At 37.5% G+C, this 8,481-nt stretch overlaps 1 long non-coding RNA gene across 1 annotated transcript in view; it reads right to left on the reverse strand.

Annotated features, from left to right (window-relative positions):
• The window catches only part of LOC138696386 (uncharacterized), a 160,631-nt gene extending 152,237 nt beyond the window's left edge, over positions 1-8,394 (reverse strand). The window contains exon 1 of the long non-coding RNA XR_011331367.1: positions 7,670-8,394. This is a non-coding gene — a long non-coding RNA (uncharacterized lncRNA). The remainder of the gene's footprint in view (positions 1-7,669) is intronic.
• Positions 8,395-8,481: the final 87 nt, after the last annotated feature.

An 8,481-nucleotide genomic window follows, 5' to 3' on the forward strand; every position in this document is an offset into this window, starting at 1 on the left:
TTGTATAGCCTAGGCCTAGTGGTGTAATAGTGCATAAACCGGTTCTTACGTAGTTCAAGGTGGCCTACAAATGAATGACGTTCATTCACACACCCATGCGTAGCTCCAGGTAACAGAACTACGTACGACTTGAACTCGCGTGCAATTCAGTTTTTAATTTAAATAATTTCTCAGCCATATCACAGGTGACTAATGTCTGTATTATAATTATAATTTTAACACAGGTGGTGTTCATACGTCATACTGAACACTTGATGAAAGGTTTCCAGTCTATAAATTATACTGTATATAGTAACTTATATATTACACAAAGTTCTTAAACAATAAATTTACTCTATATTTTCGTCCACATCTATGGAGTAACGCTTAGCGCGTCTGACTGCAAAAGCAGGTGGCCCGGGTTCAAATCCCTGTCGGGGCAAGTTACCTGGTTGAGGTTTTTACGAGGTTTTCCTCACCCCAATATGAGCAAATGCTGGGTAACTATCGGTGCTGGACCCCAGACTCATTTCACCGGCATTATCACCTTCATTTCATACAGACGCTAAATAACCTAGGATGTTGATACAGCGTCGTAAATAACCCACTAAAAAAACTGTATTTTCAACAGTAATCTCACTAGACGTTTTGATTTATCTAGAGAAAATCAAAACTCGAGTGGGATTTAATTGACTATTACACGATTAGAAGAAAGTATATAAAGATTAGAAGTAACGAAGTACTCCAATACAATAAAATATTAATTGACTTACGAAAATACAACTGTCTTCAAATGTATTATTGTACCATCTCAACATTACAAATATTACGCTAGATGCATGCTAAATGGTAGTAGTGTCTTTATACAGACACTGTAATGATTACTATTCAATAAATCTTAATATTAAACAATCTCTGATACGTGACTATCCATAATATCATATAGCAGAAGTTCTTTTTATCCTCTCAGAGCAGAAGCTATAACATAACCTAACTAATATACACAAGTGTTAGAAAAGTTTTAATTAACGACGATGACATAAGAAATAAACATGAATAATTTTAAAAGGAATAATTATTGAATGTACAATTTTCTAATTTGAATGTGGTTGGTGGTTCAATTGATGTTATATTGGACGTGTGCATAATAGAAGTGGAACTCGTTGATTTAGGCTTACATGGTGTATTCAACTTATTCAGGATTTCCGAATGGTGCTCTTCATTTATTTGTAAATCGGATTTCAGAAGATGCATAGGTATGATCAGTGATTTTTATTAATTCTTGTTCTTGAATGCCAATGCGAGTCATATTTGAAACTGCTGTGCATCGACTGGAGTGGTTTGTAATTTTATATATATTTTTGACGTCCAGACCAGCGCAGTTTCAAATGTTGGCAAACAAAGAAACAAATGCTAGGGACGCGATAAAATTAAACAAATGCTAGGGACGCTATAAAATTGTGCGATAAGCAGCCATGATTGGTTGAAATACGTCCTTTCGTACCGTTTTATTGGTCAAAAGTAGTATGACGTAGTAAGAGTGTAATAGTCAATGTAAAAATATCGTAAAGATTATACAGTATTTGCAATTCTAAGAATATGATCGTACATAAAATTGTATGCAATACTCATGTAAGTGGGTAATAGAATCTCGGAAACAGAAAAGACTTCGTCTCATCTTTTCTAACTTTTCTCTATTCTGATATACAGTAATGCACTTACTATGCTTGTATCACAATACAGGCCTACTATTCCCAGATATTATTCCTCATTTGTTATTACAAATAAGGTATTTTTATAATAAATTCATATAAAAAATACACTTTCTTCCGGAAATCAAACAAGTTAAGGTATACATCGACCTAGAAATGTCATATTTCTCCAAAATTTTGGCAAATAATGGTTTTGCCTTATCTAGAAGCTCATTTCTTATAGTTTTCAAAAGTATATAACTTGTCCCATTATCTTAATAATTTCATAATTATTTGGGTATTTGTAATATAAGCGCACTGTACTTCCTATATCTTACGCCTTCTTCAGTGTCTGTTTTCTCATATTTCACATTCTCCGACATTTGTTATCCTTCCGACGAACAAAAAGTAGACTTCCAATTGGACAAAAGACTTCATTGAGGTACCAAATTAAAGCTTAAACATGTGGCTATGTTGTAAACTAAAATTATTATTTTCAATCGATTATAATTATTTTATTACAAATATATATATATATAAATGATTGCCTACGTATGGAGAATGTTACATAACAAAATTATTTATTTACCTTGAACCATTCAAAAGATATGCCATATTATATAATCACTTTATAATATAATTTTAGTATGTAAGATTCTCCATAGGTAGGGGATCATTTTGGCGAAAGAAGTTTTACCCTAGGCCAATTTCTAATGAAGTTAAGTCGGTCCAAAATTTCATTAATAAAAAAAAAATTCTTTAGCCCCCCCCCCAAATTCGATTTTCAAGTTTGAATTATAAATTGCTTAGTTTACTCCCAAGAATCATGTCACCAAAGTTTGAAAGACATTGAAGGAAAAATTGGAATTTTTATCCTAAGAGTCGATGTAGGTTATAGAGCAGACTTGGAGAACTGGGCGACAATTGTGGCGTTATGTCACTCATCGAATACGTCACTTACCCCTTCCTTCCATCCCCACGTCATTGACTTCGTAGGGGAGGGGATTTGTATTCAGTGTCTGTCTTATGTGATTGCGTACGGGCCACAGATACGTCATTCAACGCCGGTGGACTGTGGACGGGGAACCAACGCTTCCCCATGCTTTCCACCCCTCTCTCGCCAGTTCTGTATCCCTGCTATAGAGTCTACCGTAATGCAGCTCCAACATTGCATTTAGACTGCAGAATGAGCTACGTTGGTAGCGTATAAAACTTCACCAAATTGCAAAATGTGGTGCAGGTTTGTCCAGAGTATTATCCTCTTATTTCCTGTAATTTTCCTGGCTTAGATCTCGTAATACACATGATTCAGTAAGAATTTCATTCAGATTAAACAATAGCGAAAAATATTACAATAAGAAAACTTAACTTACAAAAGTTATGGGAATGTATGGAAAAAAATCTAAGAAATATCAAAGTAGAACTGAAAGGAAATACTATTAAAAAATGTATCCGTGTCTTAATTTAATTACATTAGCTACCTAATTTCGATATAAAAATGATGTGGGCGTAAAATTACAAAAGTACAACAAACTAAATGAAATTATTAAACGGAATTTTGGAAAATAGATGTCCAAACAAACAAAAATTACGATTACATAACAAGACAGCAAGAGCCTCTCTGAAATATATTACACAAAATTGGATCTTGAATTTCAAACATAAAGCCAATTTACAACCAACACAAATTAGATTTTTACATCCGCTTTTAGGTTTAAGCAGTACGAAAAGAGAGAGGGAGAGAGAGAGAGAGAGAGAGAGAGAGAACTGCAGACATTCGGGAGTAATTACGAGGTGCGTTTGAAAAGTTCGTGCTTTGATGCATAGTCGGTATTGAAAACATGTCAATAATGTCGCCATTTTACATTAGTTCAAACATGAAAAACCATAATTTTCTGTTGACTACATTTTGTGTAGTTTAATTTTGAAGTTACTCCGCCTAACACAGTGGCAAAAATGTAAAATATCGAGTTTCCTGCTGTCAATAAATATTTCGTAAAAAAAAAGGAATGGGGCCAACAGATATTAAAACAGGCATGGATGCTATGCTGGGGGAATCCGTTCCAGCGTTTTCGACTGTGAAAAAATGGGTGGCACTATTTGAACGTGGTCGAGAGATTGTGGAAGACGATCCTCGCAATGGACGTCCAGTAACAGCAACAAGTGAATAAATTGTAAAAAAGAAAACACGATATGGTGTTGAACGACCGTCGACTGAAAATGCGGGAAATTAGCGAGGTTATGCGTATCTCAACTGAACGGGTGCGCCAAATTTTAGTCAATGTCTTGGGCATGTCAAGGTCTCCGCAAGGTGAGTTCCACGTTTGTTAACACCGGAACAAAAGAACGTCCGATGTCAAGTTTTGAGGGATTGTCAGGCTGGATTCGAGAAAAAAAAAACGCCTGATTTTTTTTGAGGCAGTTTGTGACCATTTATGAAACCGTGATCTACTACTACATATCAGAAACAAAACAGCTGTCGAAATAATGCAAGCACTGTGATTCTCCGCCTCCAAAGAAAGCAAAACTGTTCAATTGACTGGGAAAGCCATGGTATCCATGTTCTTGGGGATAATTATGATTGACTATCTAGCAAAGGAGAGAATAATAACCGAAGAATATTCAAATGTCCTGCAACAATTGAAAGATAAAATTCGCGAGAAGAATTCAGGGCTGACAAGAAGAAAGAGTTGATACATCACGACAATGCACCTGCTCACGCGTCTGTAATCGTGATTATATCCACATGCTTCAACAGACATGAACGATCATCAATCCAGTTAGGGGTTAACTTGTGATTAGCATTATGATTCCGTCAGCCGTTATAGCTGACTTGCAGAACACTATTTCGCTACTCACTATAATTGTCCAAATTCATCAGGTTGCTGAGTGGGTACTGGTCCCATACACCGGCCGAAGTTTCATGAGACAATTTCTTCGTCAAAAGAGACTCGAACCAGAGCTCATTTCGTAATACGAGTCCAAGGCATAACGCCTTAGACCACGCAGCTACGGCGCTGAACTTATAATCACAACACTCTTGATGAATATAACGCACTTTTGTCTTACATATGGACATCGTAAGCTAAAAGCACTTTTCTATTGATTATGATTACGCTCTTTTAGAACGGAAAACTAATGTGAATTCTGTCCTTTACAATAAATAAAATTGGTTTTTCACACCCCTGGAAATTTCACCTTTCACCCATTCCGTTTGACTTCTCGACCTAAAAATATAGGGACACATGGCGGACGCCCGTGATCTACAGATAGCACAATCCCGTATCTTCACATAAAACATCACATGACATCACAGAAACAGGTACAAACATCCAACATACGAATCCACTGGCGTAGCGCGTTTGCCTGCTGATTCGGAGCTGCAACCAGGAGTAGGCTCTATTCCCAACTGGGCTGATTACTGCGTCGGGTTTTCTGCCCCGAGGTTTTCCTCTACTGTAATTTCATGGTAATTTTCACCCTCATCTCGCCAAATACTATCTTGCTCTATCACCAATGCTATCGATGTTAAATAGCCTAGGGACATAGCGTTGTTAAAATAATCGATTAATAAACATTCATGTCCTGAGCGGGATTCGAACCACGTAATGTTAAAAGCTACGTCTTTTTACCCACTGTCCGTCCGAGTGGTTATATCGCATCCCGGTTTTCCCCACCCGTTTCTGCTAGCCCTTCTGTAAAGGCTTGTGGCTGACCATTCTTAGCTATATTTCCTGATAACATTCGGAATTGGACGTCTACGTAATATTGTACAACTGTTTAAAATAATTTAAAGAAAAGGGCTCCATTAAGTAGATGTCACGTGATTTCTCCCGTTTCGATGACCCTGCGACATAATCATTACGACGGACAGTACACTCTTGCCGAGATGAATAAAATTAAATTTAAAAAGGTACTTACAACTAGTAGAAATTGAAATCTTCATCGTACTAGCTCACTGATATTAAAAGCTATTACAGTTGAAGATACCTATTAATTTGAGAAAAATTCATTCAGACATTGGGAATCGAACCCGGGACCTCTCAGTTCTGCGCGCTGAGCGCTCTTTCCAACTAAGCTATGCCGGGACACGATCCATGGTGCCGGCGAACTCTCCTAATTATAGTTACCTCTCAATAGTTACCGATTAAAAAAGGATGGCGAGGCCTCATATATGTGAATATAAGTTATATGTATGTATATATTGCAGTTGAAGATACTAAGGTCCAGTTGTATAAAAGTCACTAACTATAAGTTATTTTTAACTAAACATTAGTAAATAACTCCAGGTTAGTTTCTGTACTACTTATAGAATTAATTATTGAACAGGTAGACTACCTACATAGGTTTAATAAAGTAAAGTAAGTAAATCCATGGCGCTACAGCCCATGAAGGGCCAAGACCGACTAGCCGGCTGCTGACCTCACGTCCACATGCCGAAACAGAGGTGGACGATCATCCAACCAGTATGGAGATATCGTGTGGTTAGCACGATGATCCCCCCCCCAACCGTTATAGCTCGTTTGCGAAACCGGATTTTCGCTACCTATAGTAGCTCCCCAAATGCATCACGATCCTGGGTGGGCACCGATCCCATATACTGGCCGAAATTTCATGAGAAAATTTCTTCCCCATGAGGACTCGAACCAGCGCGCATCACGTAACGCGAGCCTAGGCAGGATGCCTTAGACAGCGACGCCACGGCGCGGGACACATAGGTTTAGTACTGATATTTGCAGCAAAATATATGGCAACATCGCGAAACATGAATGAAATTCGTGTGTGAAGTCAGCTAATTTTCAACTATTTCACCAATGAGAAGGAAAACATCATCACCGCCTCAATACTTGTGAAGAGGATCATGAACATTGTATTCAGAGCATGATTTTGTTTTATTTGTGATTGTAACATAACCAAGGAAAAAATATTTAAAATGTGTATGACTTCATTTCACCTTAAAAATTAACAAATATCTGTCTATACAGTACAGAGAGGAAGTGAAATAGTCCTGCAGATTGAAAGGAACGATAGGGTACACTTAATGAATAGAAAACCTACATTACGTTTTGTGGTTAAATGCACGGTTAATTAGAAAATTAAGTTGAAAGTTCCAGCAGTATGGCAACATCGCCGCTAAGGGTCTCTTTTCCTATAGTAATACAGATGTAAGAGGTCAACGAACTCAGCGTACGAGAACTGTCTCGCGCTTCCTTCTCTAGTTACAACGTTGCGGTGTGGTTGCATCATTCAGTGGCTTGAATTAGTGATGATTTAATTAAATTTACAAGAAAACCGCAAACGTTATTGAAATACGACAGAGGGATAAATGATTTTTTTATTAGATTTTCTATCGACATGGACAAAAAAATTCACGATACAACTCTCAATAGTTACCGATTAAGAGAGTGTTAAATATTTGGGGGGGGGGCAAACATTTTTTTCTGAGAAAACTATGAATTTCCACCAATATGGTATTACAGATTCTTGTTACATACAATAAGAGCTATTCACTCTAAAAATCTGCAGGGTTGCAAATCAAGATTTCAGGTATAACTCCCTGTAAAGTTGATTTGAATAATTTCGAGGGAAAAATTGTTCCGGGGCCGGGTATTAAACCCGGGACCTTTGGTTTAACGTACCAACACTCTACCAACTGAGCTACCCGGGAACTCTACCCGACACCGATCCAATTTTTCCCTCTATATCCACAGACCTCAAAGTGGGCTGACAACCGTCAAGCAACCAACTTCGAGTGCACACTAACTCCGTGTGACTTAAATTGTGTTTTTTCTGTTAAGGAACAGTGACGTGTATTATGCAAATCAAGATTTCAGGTATAACTCCCTGTAAAGTTGATTTGAATAATTTCGAAGTAAAAATTGTTCCGTGGCTGGGCATCGAACCCGGGACCTTTGGTTTAACGTACCAACGCTCTGCCAACTGAGCTGCAGGGTTATTTCACTTCCACTTTATATACAATGAAAATAAACATCACTCACCATTTCACTTATAAGGAGAGCCTTTTCTGTTCTTCTCTTTCGGAAATATTTTGTATAAACTTCAGTTAGCTTAAAAATATCAATCAGTTTTTAATTAGTTATTTTACAACGCTTTATCAACTGTTGTGGCTACGTAACGTTTGAATGAGATGAAGGTGATAATGCCAGCGAAATGAGTCCAGGGTCCAGCGCCGAAAGTTACCCAATATTTGCTCTTAATCGGTTGAGGGAAAAGCGGGGGAAAAAAACCTCAACCAGGTAACTTGTCCCAACCAGGATTTGAACCCGGGCCCGCTCGTTTCACGGTCAGGCTATCTACCGTTACTCCACAACGGTGTACGATTCGTCAGTTACATTTAACTTAAAGTTAAAGACGAAATAAACTAAAGTTAGTATTTACACAACCAAAAATTCGCAGTTAACTGAAGATAAATTTGATATCTGAAACTGAGGTTAATTGTAAATTGATAGTCACAACACTGTCATAAATAGAACTAATTTCCGTATTAAAACTTATATGAGCACTTCACTTGTTAACCACTTAAGGTATTCGAATCTTATCCTACAGCAGCCACTAACACAGACTGAGAGAACATCGATCTTGATTTTGCTGTACAACAAGAATAAAAAAAAAACAGAATAGGACACTCAACCTTGATGAGCCGATTATGTAAAGGTAAATAGTAGCTGTTCGGTAATATGCAATTTGAGATTGACGTAAAAACCTTTCACTTGCACTATTCTGCTCGCTTGCGGTGGTAATCCCCCCCGTATCGGTGGCGGAGAGCAGAGAGTATAGTCTTCTACGAATG

This window comes from Periplaneta americana, chromosome 1 (genome assembly GCF_040183065.1).
Source record: "Periplaneta americana isolate PAMFEO1 chromosome 1, P.americana_PAMFEO1_priV1, whole genome shotgun sequence".
NCBI lineage: Eukaryota > Metazoa > Arthropoda > Insecta > Blattodea > Blattidae > Periplaneta > Periplaneta americana.